The sequence below is a fragment of the Garra rufa genome, chromosome 2 (assembly GCF_049309525.1).
Source record: "Garra rufa chromosome 2, GarRuf1.0, whole genome shotgun sequence".
NCBI classification, from domain to species: domain Eukaryota; kingdom Metazoa; phylum Chordata; class Actinopteri; order Cypriniformes; family Cyprinidae; genus Garra; species Garra rufa.
In genome coordinates, this window is record NC_133362.1 from 64,207,302 (window position 1) to 64,225,001 (window position 17,700).

The 17,700-nt window shown below is 49.0% G+C and overlaps 21 non-coding genes across 21 annotated transcripts; all 21 read right to left on the reverse strand.

Moving 5' to 3' along the window:
* Window positions 1-238: 238 nt before the first annotated feature.
* trnap-agg (transfer RNA proline (anticodon AGG)) lies at window positions 239-310 on the reverse strand. Its single transcript has one exon. It is a non-coding gene; the product is annotated as a tRNA-Pro (tRNA).
* Window positions 311-645: 335 nt separating this feature from the next.
* Window positions 646-717, reverse strand: trnap-agg (transfer RNA proline (anticodon AGG)). The gene has a single exon. It is a non-coding gene; the product is annotated as a tRNA-Pro (tRNA).
* Window positions 718-999: 282 nt separating this feature from the next.
* Window positions 1,000-1,071, reverse strand: trnap-agg (transfer RNA proline (anticodon AGG)). Its single transcript has one exon. It is a non-coding gene; the product is annotated as a tRNA-Pro (tRNA).
* Window positions 1,072-2,590: 1,519 nt separating this feature from the next.
* On the reverse strand, window positions 2,591-2,662 carry trnap-agg (transfer RNA proline (anticodon AGG)). Its single transcript has one exon. It is a non-coding gene; the product is annotated as a tRNA-Pro (tRNA).
* Window positions 2,663-2,996: 334 nt separating this feature from the next.
* trnal-aag (transfer RNA leucine (anticodon AAG)) lies at window positions 2,997-3,069 on the reverse strand. Its single transcript has one exon. It is a non-coding gene; the product is annotated as a tRNA-Leu (tRNA).
* Window positions 3,070-4,430: 1,361 nt separating this feature from the next.
* Window positions 4,431-4,502, reverse strand: trnap-agg (transfer RNA proline (anticodon AGG)). Its single transcript has one exon. It is a non-coding gene; the product is annotated as a tRNA-Pro (tRNA).
* Window positions 4,503-4,837: 335 nt separating this feature from the next.
* Window positions 4,838-4,909, reverse strand: trnap-agg (transfer RNA proline (anticodon AGG)). The gene has a single exon. It is a non-coding gene; the product is annotated as a tRNA-Pro (tRNA).
* Window positions 4,910-6,782: 1,873 nt separating this feature from the next.
* On the reverse strand, window positions 6,783-6,854 carry trnap-agg (transfer RNA proline (anticodon AGG)). The gene has a single exon. It is a non-coding gene; the product is annotated as a tRNA-Pro (tRNA).
* A 334-nt stretch (window positions 6,855-7,188) lies between these two features.
* Window positions 7,189-7,261, reverse strand: trnal-aag (transfer RNA leucine (anticodon AAG)). The gene has a single exon. It is a non-coding gene; the product is annotated as a tRNA-Leu (tRNA).
* Window positions 7,262-8,644: 1,383 nt separating this feature from the next.
* Window positions 8,645-8,716, reverse strand: trnap-agg (transfer RNA proline (anticodon AGG)). Its single transcript has one exon. It is a non-coding gene; the product is annotated as a tRNA-Pro (tRNA).
* A 335-nt stretch (window positions 8,717-9,051) lies between these two features.
* Window positions 9,052-9,123, reverse strand: trnap-agg (transfer RNA proline (anticodon AGG)). The gene has a single exon. It is a non-coding gene; the product is annotated as a tRNA-Pro (tRNA).
* Window positions 9,124-9,405: 282 nt separating this feature from the next.
* trnar-acg (transfer RNA arginine (anticodon ACG)) lies at window positions 9,406-9,477 on the reverse strand. The gene has a single exon. It is a non-coding gene; the product is annotated as a tRNA-Arg (tRNA).
* A 1,518-nt stretch (window positions 9,478-10,995) lies between these two features.
* On the reverse strand, window positions 10,996-11,067 carry trnap-agg (transfer RNA proline (anticodon AGG)). The gene has a single exon. It is a non-coding gene; the product is annotated as a tRNA-Pro (tRNA).
* A 334-nt stretch (window positions 11,068-11,401) lies between these two features.
* Window positions 11,402-11,474, reverse strand: trnal-aag (transfer RNA leucine (anticodon AAG)). The gene has a single exon. It is a non-coding gene; the product is annotated as a tRNA-Leu (tRNA).
* Window positions 11,475-12,858: 1,384 nt separating this feature from the next.
* trnap-agg (transfer RNA proline (anticodon AGG)) lies at window positions 12,859-12,930 on the reverse strand. The gene has a single exon. It is a non-coding gene; the product is annotated as a tRNA-Pro (tRNA).
* A 335-nt stretch (window positions 12,931-13,265) lies between these two features.
* On the reverse strand, window positions 13,266-13,337 carry trnap-agg (transfer RNA proline (anticodon AGG)). Its single transcript has one exon. It is a non-coding gene; the product is annotated as a tRNA-Pro (tRNA).
* Window positions 13,338-13,619: 282 nt separating this feature from the next.
* On the reverse strand, window positions 13,620-13,691 carry trnap-agg (transfer RNA proline (anticodon AGG)). Its single transcript has one exon. It is a non-coding gene; the product is annotated as a tRNA-Pro (tRNA).
* A 1,519-nt stretch (window positions 13,692-15,210) lies between these two features.
* trnap-agg (transfer RNA proline (anticodon AGG)) lies at window positions 15,211-15,282 on the reverse strand. The gene has a single exon. It is a non-coding gene; the product is annotated as a tRNA-Pro (tRNA).
* Window positions 15,283-15,616: 334 nt separating this feature from the next.
* Window positions 15,617-15,689, reverse strand: trnal-aag (transfer RNA leucine (anticodon AAG)). Its single transcript has one exon. It is a non-coding gene; the product is annotated as a tRNA-Leu (tRNA).
* Window positions 15,690-17,072: 1,383 nt separating this feature from the next.
* On the reverse strand, window positions 17,073-17,144 carry trnap-agg (transfer RNA proline (anticodon AGG)). Its single transcript has one exon. It is a non-coding gene; the product is annotated as a tRNA-Pro (tRNA).
* A 334-nt stretch (window positions 17,145-17,478) lies between these two features.
* On the reverse strand, window positions 17,479-17,551 carry trnal-aag (transfer RNA leucine (anticodon AAG)). The gene has a single exon. It is a non-coding gene; the product is annotated as a tRNA-Leu (tRNA).
* Between the last annotated feature and the right edge of the window lie 149 nt (window positions 17,552-17,700).

Here is a 17,700-nt window from a genome sequence, read left to right on the forward strand (position 1 = left end):
CGACTGTTGACCCCAAAAATGTCACGCGAAAGATGTGAAGCAAGGTTCAACTGTAGACGGTTGCCATCTGAGCGATTTCTGTGACCATACCTCCTTTCAGTGCAAACTCTCAAACCCATCAAGCTAAGCAGCCAACCAAGTTTAAATTGCAGATGAGGAACTGAGAAAAAGGGTGCGACTTAGACGTCAAAAGAAAGCCGGATCAATGGATGCAACTTTAAAAATGAAGGCTGAATGCGGGCTCGTCCGAGATTTGAACCCGGGACCTCTCGCACCCTAAGCGAGAATCATACCCCTAGACCAACGAGCCTCTTTCCTGTTGGAACCCACTGCGCTCCTCGTAAAGGAAGCAGGATGCACGCTACAAATTAATAAGAGCACTTTTAAAGCTGCAGACGGACTCATCCTGGATTTTAAACCCAAGACCTCTCGCACCCAGAATGTTAATCATACCCTTAGACAAACGAGCCTATCAATGGTGTGCAGTCGTGAAGAAGGCACATACGGCTGCAAAAAACTCCCACATCCTTTCTGCTGGGTCTCCACCAGATTGGACAGCCCTTACAATCGAATGTTGACCAAAACTAGTCAGGACGTGAGCCTCGAATCAACCCCAGACTGAAAACAGGCCTCAAAGGCCACTGCGGGCTCGTCCGGGATTTGAACCCTGGACCTCTCGCACCCTAAGCGAGAATCATACCCCTAGACCAACGAGCCAACTACCTACACAATTCATTGTACCCGGCCACATGCTTTACTGCACCCCTGGTAAAAAAAGTCCATTTTGGCACTTACAGGATAGACATTAAAACTCAAGTAAAACAGGCTTTAACGACTGAGTCGGGCTCGTTCGGGATTTGAAGCCGGGACCTCTCGCAACTTAAGCGAGAATCATACCCCAGACCAGCGAGGCATTCAACCAAACTCTTCACTGTGCTCCCGGTAAAGAAAGCAGGATGTACAGATACACATTAAAAGAGCACTTTTGAAGTTGCTGACAGGCTCGTCCGGGATTTGAATCCGGGACCTCTCGCACCCTAAGCGAGAATCATACCCCTAGACCAACGAGCCAACTACCTACACAATTCATTGTACCCGGCGACATGCTTTGCTGCACCCCTGGTAAGAAAAGTCCATTTTGGCACTTACAGGATAGACATTAAAACTCAAGTAAAACAGGCTTTAACGACTGAGTCGGGCTCGTCCGTTATTTGAACCCGGGACCTCTCGCACCCGAAGCGAGAATCATACCCCTAGACCAACGAGCCATTCAACCAAACTCTTCACTGTGCTCCCGGTAAAGAAAGCAGGATTCACAGATACACATTAAAAGAGCACTTTTGAAGTTGCAGACAGGCTCGTTCGGGATTTGAAGCCGGGACCTCTCGCAACTTAAGCGAGAATCATACCCCAGACCAACGAGGCATTCAACCAAACTCTTCACTGTGCTCCCGGTAAAGAAAGCAGGATGCACAGATACACATTAAAAGAGCACTTTTGAAGTTGCAGACTGGCTCGTTCGGGATTTGAAGGTGGGCCCTCTCGCAACTTAAGCGAGAATCATACCCCTAGACCAACAAGACTCCTAGGGGTGTGACGTCGTGAAGACGACAGATATGGCTGCAAAAAAAAAAAACTCTTATCTGCCACAGCTACACCAGCTTGGGCTTCCCTTCCAATCGAGTGTTGACCAAAGCTTATCAGGGTAAGGGACTTGAGGCTCGATCCCAACCCAGATGGTTGCAGTGCAGCTCCGCCCAACTATGGCAATGGTCGGATCGACTTATACAACTCCAGAAACCCGGGACCTCTCGTACCCGCTGTGCGTTGGTTTTCATTTATACTTCTGCATCATTGTCTGCGTCGACGTGCAGTACACATGCGAACCGCTAGTCTGCAGTGTCCACGGGCATGATGCTTGTGTAAACCGGAGTACCACGGCAGAGGCCGAAGAAAAGGCCGTAGCTACGGCGCCTGTTCGACCCAGAAGTATAAATCAGACTTTACACTCTCCCAAATGAGCTATATTGACAATGCCACGTCTGGCCAGTGACCAGCGCTGTAAATGACATTGACACTGAAAAAACCACAATGATGATGCCTTGCAACTGAGCCAAAGCAAGCAGGATAGAAAGCTACTCCTCCAAAAAGGTGTTTTCAAAGCTTCAGACAGGCTCATCCAGGATTTGAACCCAAGAACTGTCGCACCTGAAGCAAGAATCACAACCCTAGACCAACGAGCCACACAAATCTGCTTGCTCCCTTGGTTGCCAAATGCAAAAAGACTATGCACATGGCTGCTAAGACACTCATTTTTGCCATGCCTCCACCAGCTCGGGCTAACTTCCCAATCGACTGTTGACCCCAAAAATGTCACGCGAAAGATGTGAAGCAAGGTTCAACTGTAGACGGTTGCCATCTGAGTGATTTCTGTGACCATACCTCCTTTCAGTGCAAACTCTCAAACCCATCAAGCTAAGCAGCCAACCAAGTTTAAATTGCAGATGAGGAACTGAGAAAAAGGGTGCGACTTAGACGTCAAAAGAAAGCCGGATCAATGGATGCAACTTTAAAAATGAAGGCTGAATGCGGGCTCGTCCGGGATTTGAACCCGGGACCTCTCGCACCCTAAGCGAGAATCATACCCCTAGACCAACGAGCCTCTTTCCTGTTGGAACCCTCTGCGCTCCTCGTAAAGGAAGCAGGATGCACGCTACAAATTAATAAGAGCACTTTCAAAGCTGCAGACGGACTCATCCTGGATTTTAAACCCAAGACCTCTCGCACCCAAAATGTTAATCATACCCTTAGACAAATGAGCCTATCAATGGTGTCCAGTCGTGAAGAAGGCACATACGGCTGCAAAAAACTCCCACATCCTTTCTGCTGGGTCTCCACCAGATTGGACAGCCCTTACAATCGAATGTTGACCAAAAGTTGTCAGGACGTGAGCCTCGAATCAACCCCAGACTGAAAACAGGCCTCAAAGGCCACGGCGGCCTCGTCCGGGATTTGAACCCGGGACCTCTCGCACCTTAAGCGAGAATCATACCCCTAGACCAACGAGCCAACTACCTACCTAATTCATTGTACCCGGCCACATGCTTTACTGCACCCCTGGTAAAAAAGGTCCATTTTGGCACTTACAGGATAAACATTCAAACTCAAGTAAAACAGGCTTTAACGACTGAGTCGGGCTCGTCCGTTATTTGAACCCGGGACCTCTCGCACCCGAAGCGAGAATCATACCCCTAGACCAACGAGCCATTCAACCAAACTCTTCACTGTGCTCCCGGTAAAGAAAGCAGGATGCACAGATACACATTAAAAGAGCACTTTTGAAGTTGCAGACAGGCTCGTTCGGGATTTGAAGCCGGGACCTCTCGCAACTTAAGCGAGAATCATACCCCTAGACCAACAAGACTCCTAGGGGTGTGACGTCGTGAAGACGACAGATATGGCTGCAAAAAAAAAAACTCTTATCTGCCACAGCTACACCAGCTTGGGCTTCCCTTCCAATCGAGTGTTGACCAAAGCTTATCAGGGTAAGGGACTTGAGGCTCGATCCCAACCCAGATGGTTGCAGTGCAGCGCCGCCCAACTATGGCAATGGTCGGATCGACTTATACAACTCCAGAAACCCGGGACCTCTCGTACCCGCTGTGCGTTGGTTTTCAATTATACTTCTGCATCATTGTCCGCGTCAACGTGCAGTACACATGCGAACCGCTAGTCTGCAGTGTCCACGGGCATGATGCTGGTGTAAACCGGAGTACCACGGCAGAGGCCGAAGAAAAGGCCGTAGCTACGGCGACTGTTCGACCCAGAAGTATAAATCAGACTTTACACTCTCCCAAATGAGCTATATTGACAATGCCACGTCTGGCCAGTGACCAGCGCTGTAAATGACATTGACACTGAAAAAACCACAATGATGATGTCTTGCAACTGAGCCAAAGCAAGCAGGATAGAAAGCTACTCCTCCAAAAAGGTGTTTTCAAAGCTTCAGACAGGCTCATCCAGGATTTGAACCCAAGAACTGTCGCACCTGAAGCAAGAATCACAACCCTAGACCAACGAGCCACACAAATCTGCTTGCTCCCTTGGTTGCCAAATGCAAAAAGACTATGCACATGGCTGCTAAGACACTCATTTTTGCCATGCCTCCACCAGCTCGGGCTAACTTCCCAATCGACTGTTGACCCCAAAAATGTCACGCGAAAGATGTGAAGCAAGGTTCAACTGTAGACGGTTGCCATCTGAGCGATTTCTGTGACCATACCTCCTTTCAGTGCAAACTCTCAAACCCATCAAGCTAAGCAGCCAACCAAGTTTAAATTGCAGATGAGGAACTGAGAAAAAGGGTGCGACTTAGACGTCAAAAGAAAGCCGGATCAATGGATGCAACTTTAAAAATGAAGGCTGAATGCGGGCTCGTCCGGGATTTGAACCCGGGACCTCTCGCACCCTAAGCGAGAATCATACCCCTAGACCAACGAGCCTCTCTCCTGTTGGAACCCTCTGCGCTCCTCGTAAAGGAAGCAGGATGCACGCTACAAATTAATAAGAGCACTTTTAAAGCTGCAGACGGACTCATCCTGGATTTTAAACCCAAGACCTCTCGCACCCAGAATGTTAATCATACCCTTAGACAAACGAGCCTATCAATGGTGTGCAGTTGTGAAGAAGGCACATACGGCTGCAAAAAACTCCCACATCCTTTCTGCTGGGTCTCCACCAGATTGGACAGCCCTTACAATCGAATGTTGACCAAAACTTGTCAGGACGTGAGCCTCGAATCAACCCCAGACTGAAAACAGGCCTCAAAGGCCACGGCGGGCTCATCCGGGATTTGAACCCGGGACCTCTCGCACCCTAAGCGAGAATCATACCCCTAGACCAACGAGCCAACTACCTACACAATTCATTGTACCCGGCCACATGCTTTACTGCACCCCTGGTAAAAAAAGTCCATTTTGGCACTTACAGGATTGACATTAAAACTCAAGTAAAACAGGCTTTAACGACTGAGTCGGGCTCGTTCGGGATTTGAAGCCGGGACCTCTCGCAACTTAAGCGAGAATCATACCCCAGACCAGCGAGGCATTCAACCAAACTCTTCACTGTGCTCCCGGTAAAGAAAGCAGGATGTACAGATACACATTAAAAGAGCACTTTTGAAGTTGCTGACAGGCTCGTCCGGGATTTGAATCCGGGACCTCTCGCACCCTAAGCGAGAATCATACACCTAGACCAACGAGCCAACTACCTACACAATTCATTGTACCCGGCGACATGCTTTGCTGCACCCCTGGTAAGAAAAGTCCATTTTGGCACTTACAGGATAGACATTAAAACTCAAGTAAAACAGGCTTTAACGACTGAGTCGGGCTCGTCCGTTATTTGAACCCGGGACCTCTCGCACCCGAAGCGAGAATCATACCCCTAGACCAACGAGCCATTCAACCAAACTCTTCACTGTGCTCCCGGTAAAGAAAGCAGGATTCACAGATACACATTAAAAGAGCACTTTTGAAGTTGCAGACAGGCTCGTTCGGGATTTGAAGCCGGGACCTCTCGCAACTTAAGCGAGAATCATACCCCAGACCAACGAGGCATTCAACCAAACTCTTCACTGTGTTCCCGGTAAAGAAAGCAGGATGCACAGATACACATTAAAAGAGCACTTTTGAAGTTGCAGACTGGCTCGTTCGGGATTTGAAGGTGGGCCCTCTCGCAACTTAAGCGAGAATCATACCCCTAGACCAACAAGACTCCTAGGGGTGTGACGTCGTGAAGACGACAGATATGGCTGCAAAAAAAAACAACTCTTATCTGCCACAGCTACACCAGCTTGGGCTTCCCTTCCAATCGAGTGTTGACCAAAGCTTATCAGGGTAAGGGACTTGAGGCTCGATCCCAACCCAGATGGTTGCAGTGCAGCGCCGCCCAACTATGGCAATGGTCGGATCGACTTATACAACTCCAGAAACCCGGGACCTCTCGTACCCGCTGTGCGTTGGTTTTCATTTATACTTCTGCATCATTGTCCGCGTCGACGTGCAGTACACATGCGAACCGCTAGTCTGCAGTGTCCACGGGCATGATGCTTGTGTAAACCGGAGTACCACGGCAGAGGCCGAAGAAAAGGCCGTAGCTACGGCGCCTGTTCGACCCAGAAGTATAAATCAGACTTTACACTCTCCCAAATGAGCTATATTGACAATGCCACGTCTGGCCAGTGACCAGCGCTGTAAATGACATTGACACTGAAAAAACCACAATGATGATGCCTTGCAACTGAGCCAAAGCAAGCAGGATAGAAAGCTACTCCTCCAAAAAGGTGTTTTCAAAGCTTCAGACAGGCTCATCCAGGATTTGAACCCAAGAACTGTCGCACCTGAAGCAAGAATCACAACCCTAGACCAACGAGCCACACAAATCTGCTTGCTCCCTTGGTTGCCAAATGCAAAAAGACTATGCACATGGCTGCTAAGACACTCATTTTTGCCATGCCTCCACCAGCTCGGGCTAACTTCCCAATCGACTGTTGACCCCAAAAATGTCACGCGAAAGATGTGAAGCAAGGTTCAACTGTAGACGGTTGCCATCTGAGCGATTTCTGTGACCATACCTCCTTTCAGTGCAAACTCTCAAACCCATCAAGCTAAGCAGCCAACCAAGTTTAAATTGCAGATGAGGAACTGCGAAAAAGGGTGCGACTTAGACGTCAAAAGAAAGCCGGATCAATGGATGGAACTTTAAAAATGAAGGCTGAATGCGGGCTCGTCCGGGATTTGAACCCGGGACCTCTCGCACCCTAAGCGAGAATCATACCCCTAGACCAACGAGCCTCTTTCCTGTTGTAACCCTCTGCGCTCCTCGTAAAGGAATCAGGATGCACGCTACAAATTAATAAGAGCACTTTCAAAGCTGCAGACGGACTCATCCTGGATTTTAAACCCAAGACCTCTCGCACCCAAAATGTTAATCATACCCTTAGACAAATGAGCCTATCAATGGTGTCCAGTCGTGAAGAAGGCACATACGGCTGCAAAAAACTCCCACATCCTTTCTGCTGGGTCTCCACCAGATTGGACAGCCCTTACAATCGAATGTTGACCAAAAGTTGTCAGGACGTGAGCCTCGAATCAACCCCAGACTGAAAACAGGCCTCAAAGGCCACGGCGGCCTCGTCCGGGATTTGAACCCGGGACCTCTCGCACCTTAAGCGAGAATCATACCCCTAGACCAACGAGCCAACTACCGACACAATTCATTGTACCCGGCCACATGCTTTACTGCACCCCTGGTAAAAAAGGTCCATTTTGGCACTTACAGGATAAACATTAAAACTCAAGTAAAACAGGCTTTAACGACTGAGTCGGGCTCGTCCGTTATTTGAACCCGGGACCTCTCGCACCCGAAGCGAGAATCATACCCCTAGACCAACGAGCCATTCAACCAAACTCTTCACTGTGCTCCCGGTAAAGAAAGCAGGATGCACAGATACACATTAAAAGAGCACTTTTGAAGTTGCAGACAGGCTCGTTCGGGATTTGAAGCCGGGACCTCTCGCAACTTAAGCGAGAATCATACCCCTAGACCAACAAGACTCCTAGGGGTATGACGTCGTGAAGACGACAGATATGGCTGCAAAAAAAAAAACTCTTATCTGCCACAGCTACACCAGCTTGGGCTTCCCTTCCAATCGAGTGTTGACCAAAGCTTATCAGGGTAAGGGACTTGAGGCTCGATCCCAACCCAGATGGTTGCAGTGCAGCGCCGCCCAACTATGGCAATGGTCGGATCGACTTATACAACTCCAGAAACCCGGGACCTCTCGTACCCGCTGTGCGTTGGTTTTCAATTATACTTCTGCATCATTGTCCGCGTCGACGTGCAGTACACATGCGAACCGCTAGTCTGCAGTGTCCACGGGCATGATGCTTGTGTAAACCGGAGTACCACGGCAGAGGCCGAAGAAAAGGCCGTAGCTACGGCGACTGTTCGACCCAGAAGTATAAATCAGACTTTACACTCTCCCAAATGAGCTATATTGACAATGCCACGTCTGGCCAGTGACCAGCGCTGTAAATGACATTGACACTGAAAAAACCACAAGTAGGAAGATTTCAGTCCTACCTAATGATGGCTTGCAACTGAGCCAAAGCAAGCAGGATAGACAGCTACTCCTCCAAAAAGGTGTTTTCAAAGCTTCAGACAGGCTCGTCCAGGATTTGAACCCAAGAACTGTCGCACCTGAAGCAAGAATCACAACCCTAGACCAACGAGCCACACAAATCTGCTTGCTCCCTTGGTTGCCAAATGCAAAAAGACTATGCACATGGCTGCTAAGACACTCATTTTTGCCATGCCTCCACCAGCTCGGGCTAACTTCCCAATCGACTGTTGACCCCAAAAATGTCACGCGAAAGATGTGAAGCAAGGTTCAACTGTAGACGGTTGCCATCTGAGCGATTTCTGTGACCATACCTCCTTTCAGTGCAAACTCTCAAACCCATCAAGCTAAGCAGCCAACCAAGTTTAAATTGCAGATGAGGAACTGAGAAAAAGGGTGCGACTTAGACGTCAAAAGAAAGCCGGATCAATGGATGCAACTTTAAAAATGAAGGCTGAATGCGGGCTCGTCCGGGATTTGAACCCGGGACCTCTCGCACCCTAAGCGAGAATCATACCCCTAGACCAACGAGCCTCTTTCCTGTTGGAACCCACTGCGCTCCTCGTAAAGGAAGCAGGATGCACGCTACAAATTAATAAGAGCACTTTTAAAGCTGCAGACGGACTCATCCTGGATTTTAAACCCAAGACCTCTCGCACCCAGAATGTTAATCATACCCTTAGACAAACGAGCCTATCAATGGTGTGCAGTCGTGAAGAAGGCACATACGGCTGCAAAAAACTCCCACATCCTTTCTGCTGGGTCTCCACCAGATTGGACAGCCCTTACAATCGAATGTTGACCAAAACTTGTCAGGACGTGAGCCTCGAATCAACCCCAGACTGAAAACAGGCCTCAAAGGCCACGGCGGGCTCGTCCGGGATTTGAACCCGGGACCTCTCGCACCCTAAGCGAGAATCATACCCCTAGACCAACGAGCCAACTACCTACACAATTCATTGTACCCGGCCACATGCTTTACTGCACCCCTGGTAAAAAAAGTCCATTTTGGCACTTACAGGATAGACATTAAAACTCAAGTAAAACAGGCTTTAACGACTGAGTCGGGCTCGTTCGGGATTTGAAGCCGGGACCTCTCGCAACTTAAGCGAGAATCATACCCCAGACCAGCGAGGCATTCAACCAAACTCTTCACTGTGCTCCCGGTAAAGAAAGCAGGATGTACAGATACACATTAAAAGAGCACTTTTGAAGTTGCTGACAGGCTCGTCCGGGATTTGAATCCGGGACCTCTCGCACCGTAAGCGAGAATCATACCCCTAGACCAACGAGCCAACTACCTACACAATTCATTGTACCCGGCGACATGCTTTGCTGCACCCCTGGTAAGAAAAGTCCATTTTGGCACTTACAGGATAGACATTAAAACTCAAGTAAAACAGGCTTTAACGACTGAGTCGGGCTCGTCCGTTATTTGAACCCGGGACCTCTCGCACCCGAAGCGAGAATCATACCCCTAGACCAACGAGCCATTCAACCAAACTCTTCACTGTGCTCCCGGTAAAGAAAGCAGGATTCACAGATACACATTAAAAGAGCACTTTTGAAGTTGCAGACAGGCTCGTTCGGGATTTGAAGCCGGGACCTCTCGCAACTTAAGCGAGAATCATACCCCAGACCAACGAGGCATTCAACCAAACTCTTCACTGTGTTCCCGGTAAAGAAAGCAGGATGCACAGATACACATTAAAAGAGCACTTTTGAAGTTGCAGACTGGCTCGTTCGGGATTTGAAGGTGGGCCCTCTCGCAACTTAAGCGAGAATCATACCCCTAGACCAACAAGACTCCTAGGGGTGTGACGTCGTGAAGACGACAGATATGGCTGCAAAAAAAAAACCTCTTATCTGCCACAGCTACACCAGCTTGGGCTTCCCTTCCAATCGAGTGTTGACCAAAGCTTATCAGGGTAAGGGACTTGAGGCTCGATCCCAACCCAGATGGTTGCAGTGCAGCTCCGCCCAACTATGGCAATGGTCGGATCGACTTATACAACTCCAGAAACCCGGGACCTCTCGTACCCGCTGTGCGTTGGTTTTCATTTATACTTCTGCATCATTGTCCGCGTCGACGTGCAGTACACATGCGAACCGCTAGTCTGCAGTGTCCACGGGCATGATGCTTGTGTAAACCGGAGTACCACGGCAGAGGCCGAAGAAAAGGCCGTAGCTACGGCGCCTGTTCGACCCAGAAGTATAAATCAGACTTTACACTCTCCCAAATGAGCTATATTGACAATGCCACGTCTGGCCAGTGACCAGCGCTGTAAATGACATTGACACTGAAAAAACCACAATGATGATGCCTTGCAACTGAGCCAAAGCAAGCAGGATAGAAAGCTACTCCTCCAAAAAGGTGTTTTCAAAGCTTCAGACAGGCTCATCCAGGATTTGAACCCAAGAACTGTCGCACCTGAAGCAAGAATCACAACCCTAGACCAACGAGCCACACAAATCTGCTTGCTCCCTTGGTTGCCAAATGCAAAAAGACTATGCACATGGCTGCTAAGACACTCATTTTTGCCATGCCTCCACCAGCTCGGGCTAACTTCCCAATCGACTGTTGACCCCAAAAATGTCACGCGAAAGATGTGAAGCAAGGTTCAACTGTAGACGGTTGCCATCTGAGCGATTTCTGTGACCATACCTCCTTTCAGTGCAAACTCTCAAACCCATCAAGCTAAGCAGCCAACCAAGTTTAAATTGCAGATGAGGAACTGAGAAAAAGGGTGCGACTTAGACGTCAAAAGAAAGCCGGATCAATGGATGCAACTTTAAAAATGAAGGCTGAATGCGGGCTCGTCCGGGATTTGAACCCGGGACCTCTCGCACCCTAAGCGAGAATCATACCCCTAGACCAACGAGCCTCTTTCCTGTTGGAACCCTCTGCGCTCCTCGTAAAGGAAGCAGGATGCACGCTACAAATTAATAAGAGCACTTTCAAAGCTGCAGACGGACTCATCCTGGATTTTAAACCCAAGACCTCTCGCACCCAAAATGTTAATCATACCCTTAGACAAATGAGCCTATCAATGGTGTCCAGTCGTGAAGAAGGCACATACGGCTGCAAAAAACTCCCACATCCTTTCTGCTGGGTCTCCACCAGATTGGACAGCCCTTACAATCGAATGTTGACCAAAAGTTGTCAGGACGTGAGCCTCGAATCAACCCCAGACTGAAAACAGGCCTCAAAGGCCACGGCGGCCTCGTCCGGGATTTGAACCCGGGACCTCTCGCACCTTAAGCGAGAATCATACCCCTAGACCAACGAGCCAACTACCTACCTAATTCATTGTACCCGGCCACATGCTTTACTGCACCCCTGGTAAAAAAGGTCCATTTTGGCACTTACAGGATAAACATTCAAACTCAAGTAAAACAGGCTTTAACGACTGAGTCGGGCTCGTCCGTTATTTGAACCCGGGACCTCTCGCACCCGAAGCGAGAATCATACCCCTAGACCAACGAGCCATTCAACCAAACTCTTCACTGTGCTCCCGGTAAAGAAAGCAGGATGCACAGATACACATTAAAAGAGCACTTTTGAAGTTGCAGACAGGCTCGTTCGGGATTTGAAGCCGGGACCTCTCGCAACTTAAGCGAGAATCATACCCCTAGACCAACAAGACTCCTAGGGGTATGACGTCGTGAAGACGACAGATATGGCTGCAAAAAAAAACAACTCTTATCTGCCACAGCTACACCAGCTTGGGCTTCCCTTCCAATCGAGTGTTGACCAAAGCTTATCAGGGTAAGGGACTTGAGGCTCGATCCCAACCCAGATGGTTGCAGTGCAGCGCCGCCCAACTATGGCAATGGTCGGATCGACTTATACAACTCCAGAAACCCGGGACCTCTCGTACCCGCTGTGCGTTGGTTTTCAATTATACTTCTGCATCATTGTCCGCGTCGACGTGCAGTACACATGCGAACCGCTAGTCTGCAGTGTCCACGGGCATGATGCTTGTGTAAACCGGAGTACCACGGCAGAGGCCGAAGAAAAGGCCGTAGCTACGGCGACTGTTCGACCCAGAAGTATAAATCAGACTTTACACTCTCCCAAATGAGCTATATTGACAATGCCACGTCTGGCCAGTGACCAGCGCTGTAAATGACATTGACACTGAAAAAACCACAAGTAGGAAGATTTCAGTCCTACCTAATGATGGCTTGCAACTGAGCCAAAGCAAGCAGGATAGACAGCTACTCCTCCAAAAAGGTGTTTTCAAAGCTTCAGACAGGCTCGTCCAGGATTTGAACCCAAGAACTGTCGCACCTGAAGCAAGAATCACAACCCTAGACCAACGAGCCACACAAATCTGCTTGCTCCCTTGGTTGCCAAATGCAAAAAGACTATGCACATGGCTGCTAAGACACTCATTTTTGCCATGCCTCCACCAGCTCGGGCTAACTTCCCAATCGACTGTTGACCCCAAAAATGTCACGCGAAAGATGTGAAGCAAGGTTCAACTGTAGACGGTTGCCATCTGAGCGATTTCTGTGACCATACCTCCTTTCAGTGCAAACTCTCAAACCCATCAAGCTAAGCAGCCAACCAAGTTTAAATTGCAGATGAGGAACTGAGAAAAAGGGTGCGACTTAGACGTCAAAAGAAAGCCGGATCAATGGATGCAACTTTAAAAATGAAGGCTGAATGCGGGCTCGTCCGAGATTTGAACCCGGGACCTCTCGCACCCTAAGCGAGAATCATACCCCTAGACCAACGAGCCTCTTTCCTGTTGGAACCCACTGCGCTCCTCGTAAAGGAAGCAGGATGCACGCTACAAATTAATAAGAGCACTTTTAAAGCTGCAGACGGACTCATCCTGGATTTTAAACCCAAGACCTCTCGCACCCAGAATGTTAATCATACCCTTAGACAAACGAGCCTATCAATGGTGTGCAGTCGTGAAGAAGGCACATACGGCTGCAAAAAACTCCCACATCCTTTCTGCTGGGTCTCCACCAGATTGGACAGCCCTTACAATCGAATGTTGACCAAAACTAGTCAGGACGTGAGCCTCGAATCAACCCCAGACTGAAAACAGGCCTCAAAGGCCACTGCGGGCTCGTCCGGGATTTGAACCCTGGACCTCTCGAATCCTAAGCGAGAATCATACCCCTAGACCAACGAGCCAACTACCTACACAATTCATTGTACCCGGCCACATGCTTTACTGCACCCCTGGTAAAAAAAGTCCATTTTGGCACTTACAGGATAGACATTAAAACTCAAGTAAAACAGGCTTTAACGACTGAGTCGGGCTCGTTCGGGATTTGAAGCCGGGACCTCTCGCAACTTAAGCGAGAATCATACCCCAGACCAGCGAGGCATTCAACCAAACTCTTCACTGTGCTCCCGGTAAAGAAAGCAGGATGTACAGATACACATTAAAAGAGCACTTTTGAAGTTGCTGACAGGCTCGTCCGGGATTTGAATCCGGGACCTCTCGCACCCTAAGCGAGAATCATACCCCTAGACCAACGAGCCAACTACCTACACAATTCATTGTACCCGGCGACATGCTTTGCTGCACCCCTGGTAAGAAAAGTCCATTTTGGCACTTACAGGATAGACATTAAAACTCAAGTAAAACAGGCTTTAACGACTGAGTCGGGCTCGTCCGTTATTTGAACCCGGGACCTCTCGCACCCGAAGCGAGAATCATACCCCTAGACCAACGAGCCATTCAACCAAACTCTTCACTGTGCTCCCGGTAAAGAAAGCAGGATTCACAGATACACATTAAAAGAGCACTTTTGAAGTTGCAGACAGGCTCGTTCGGGATTTGAAGCCGGGACCTCTCGCAACTTAAGCGAGAATCATACCCCAGACCAACGAGGCATTCAACCAAACTCTTCACTGTGCTCCCGGTAAAGAAAGCAGGATGCACAGATACACATTAAAAGAGCACTTTTGAAGTTGCAGACTGGCTCGTTCGGGATTTGAAGGTGGGCCCTCTCGCAACTTAAGCGAGAATCATACCCCTAGACCAACAAGACTCCTAGGGGTGTGACGTCGTGAAGACGACAGATATGGCTGCAAAAAAAAAAAACTCTTATCTGCCACAGCTACACCAGCTTGGGCTTCCCTTCCAATCGAGTGTTGACCAAAGCTTATCAGGGTAAGGGACTTGAGGCTCGATCCCAACCCAGATGGTTGCAGTGCAGCTCCGCCCAACTATGGCAATGGTCGGATCGACTTATACAACTCCAGAAACCCGGGACCTCTCGTACCCGCTGTGCGTTGGTTTTCATTTATACTTCTGCATCATTGTCTGCGTCGACGTGCAGTACACATGCGAACCGCTAGTCTGCAGTGTCCACGGGCATGATGCTTGTGTAAACCGGAGTACCACGGCAGAGGCCGAAGAAAAGGCCGTAGCTACGGCGCCTGTTCGACCCAGAAGTATAAATCAGACTTTACACTCTCCCAAATGAGCTATATTGACAATGCCACGTCTGGCCAGTGACCAGCGCTGTAAATGACATTGACACTGAAAAAACCACAATGATGATGCCTTGCAACTGAGCCAAAGCAAGCAGGATAGAAAGCTACTCCTCCAAAAAGGTGTTTTCAAAGCTTCAGACAGGCTCATCCAGGATTTGAACCCAAGAACTGTCGCACCTGAAGCAAGAATCACAACCCTAGACCAACGAGCCACACAAATCTGCTTGCTCCCTTGGTTGCCAAATGCAAAAAGACTATGCACATGGCTGCTAAGACACTCATTTTTGCCATGCCTCCACCAGCTCGGGCTAACTTCCCAATCGACTGTTGACCCCAAAAATGTCACGCGAAAGATGTGAAGCAAGGTTCAACTGTAGACGGTTGCCATCTGAGTGATTTCTGTGACCATACCTCCTTTCAGTGCAAACTCTCAAACCCATCAAGCTAAGCAGCCAACCAAGTTTAAATTGCAGATGAGGAACTGAGAAAAAGGGTGCGACTTAGACGTCAAAAGAAAGCCGGATCAATGGATGCAACTTTAAAAATGAAGGCTGAATGCGGGCTCGTCCGGGATTTGAACCCGGGACCTCTCGCACCCTAAGCGAGAATCATACCCCTAGACCAACGAGCCTCTTTCCTGTTGGAACCCTCTGCGCTCCTCGTAAAGGAAGCAGGATGCACGCTACAAATTAATAAGAGCACTTTCAAAGCTGCAGACGGACTCATCCTGGATTTTAAACCCAAGACCTCTCGCACCCAAAATGTTAATCATACCCTTAGACAAATGAGCCTATCAATGGTGTCCAGTCGTGAAGAAGGCACATACGGCTGCAAAAAACTCCCACATCCTTTCTGCTGGGTCTCCACCAGATTGGACAGCCCTTACAATCGAATGTTGACCAAAAGTTGTCAGGACGTGAGCCTCGAATCAACCCCAGACTGAAAACAGGCCTCAAAGGCCACGGCGGCCTCGTCCGGGATTTGAACCCGGGACCTCTCGCACCTTAAGCGAGAATCATACCCCTAGACCAACGAGCCAACTACCTACCTAATTCATTGTACCCGGCCACATGCTTTACTGCACCCCTGGTAAAAAAGGTCCATTTTGGCACTTACAGGATAAACATTCAAACTCAAGTAAAACAGGCTTTAACGACTGAGTCGGGCTCGTCCGTTATTTGAACCCGGGACCTCTCGCACCCGAAGCGAGAATCATACCCCTAGACCAACGAGCCATTCAACCAAACTCTTCACTGTGCTCCCGGTAAAGAAAGCAGGATGCACAGATACACATTAAAAGAGCACTTTTGAAGTTGCAGACAGGCTCGTTCGGGATTTGAAGCCGGGACCTCTCGCAACTTAAGCGAGAATCATACCCCTAGACCAACAAGACTCCTAGGGGTGTGACGTCGTGAAGACGACAGATATGGCTGCAAAAAAAAAAACTCTTATCTGCCACAGCTACACCAGCTTGGGCTTCCCTTCCAATCGAGTGTTGACCAAAGCTTATCAGGGTAAGGGACTTGAGGCTCGATCCCAACCCAGATGGTTGCAGTGCAGCGCCGCCCAACTATGGCAATGGTCGGATCGACTTATACAACTCCAGAAACCCGGGACCTCTCGTACCCGCTGTGCGTTGGTTTTCAATTATACTTCTGCATCATTGTCCGCGTCAACGTGCAGTACACATGCGAACCGCTAGTCTGCAGTGTCCACGGGCATGATGCTGGTGTAAACCGGAGTACCACGGCAGAGGCCGAAGAAAAGGCCGTAGCTACGGCGACTGTTCGACCCAGAAGTATAAATCAGACTTTACACTCTCCCAAATGAGCTATATTGACAATGCCACGTCTGGCCAGTGACCAGCGCTGTAAATGACATTGACACTGAAAAAACCACAAGTAGGAAGATTTCAGTCCTACCTAATGATGGCTTGCAACTGAGCCAAAGCAAGCAGGATAGACAGCTACTCCTCCAAAAAGGTGTTTTCAAAGCTTCAGACAGGCTCGTCCAGGATTTGAACCCAAGAACTGTCGCACCTGAAGCAAGAATCACAACCCTAGACCAACGAGCCACACAAATCTGCTTGCTCCCATGGTTGCCAAATGCAAAAAGACTATGCACATGGCTGCTAAGACACTCATTTTTGCCATGCCTCCACCAGCTCGGGCTAACTTCCCAATCGACTGTTGACCCCAAAAATGTCACGCGAAAGATGTGAAGCAAGGTTCAACTGTAGACGGTTGCCATCTGAGCGATTTCTGTGACCATACCTCCTTTCAGTGCAAACTCTCAAACCCATCAAGCTAAGCAGCCAACCAAGTTTAAATTGCAGATGAGGAACTGAGAAAAAGGGTGCGACTTAGACGTCAAAAGAAAGCCGGATCAATGGATGCAACTTTAAAAATGAAGGCTGAATGCGGGCTCGTCCGGGATTTGAACCCGGGACCTCTCGCACCCTAAGCGAGAATCATACCCCTAGACCAACGAGCCTCTTTCCTGTTGGAACCCTCTGCGCTCCTCGTAAAGGAAGCAGGATGCACGCTACAAATTAATAAGAGCACTTTTAAAGCTGCAGACGGACTCATCCTGGATTTTAAACCCAAGACCTCTCGCACCCAAAATGTTAATCATACCCTTAGACAAATGAGCCTATCAATGGTGTCCAGTCGTGAAGAAGGCACATACGGCTGCAAAAAACTCCCACATCCTTTCTGCTGGGTCTCCACCAGATTGGACAGCCCTTACAATCGAATGTTGACCAAAAGTTGTCAGGACGTGAGCCTCGAATCAACCCCAGACTGAAAACAGGCCTCAAAGGCCACGGCGGCCTCGTCCGGGATTTGAACCCGGGACCTCTCGCACCTTAAGCGAGAATCATACCCCTAGACCAACGAGCCAACTACCTACCTAATTCATTGTACCCGGCCACATGCTTTACTGCACCCCTGGTAAAAAAGGTCCATTTTGGCACTTACAGGATAAACATTCAAACTCAAGTAAAACAGGCTTTAACGACTGAGTCGGGCTCGTCCGTTATTTGAACCCG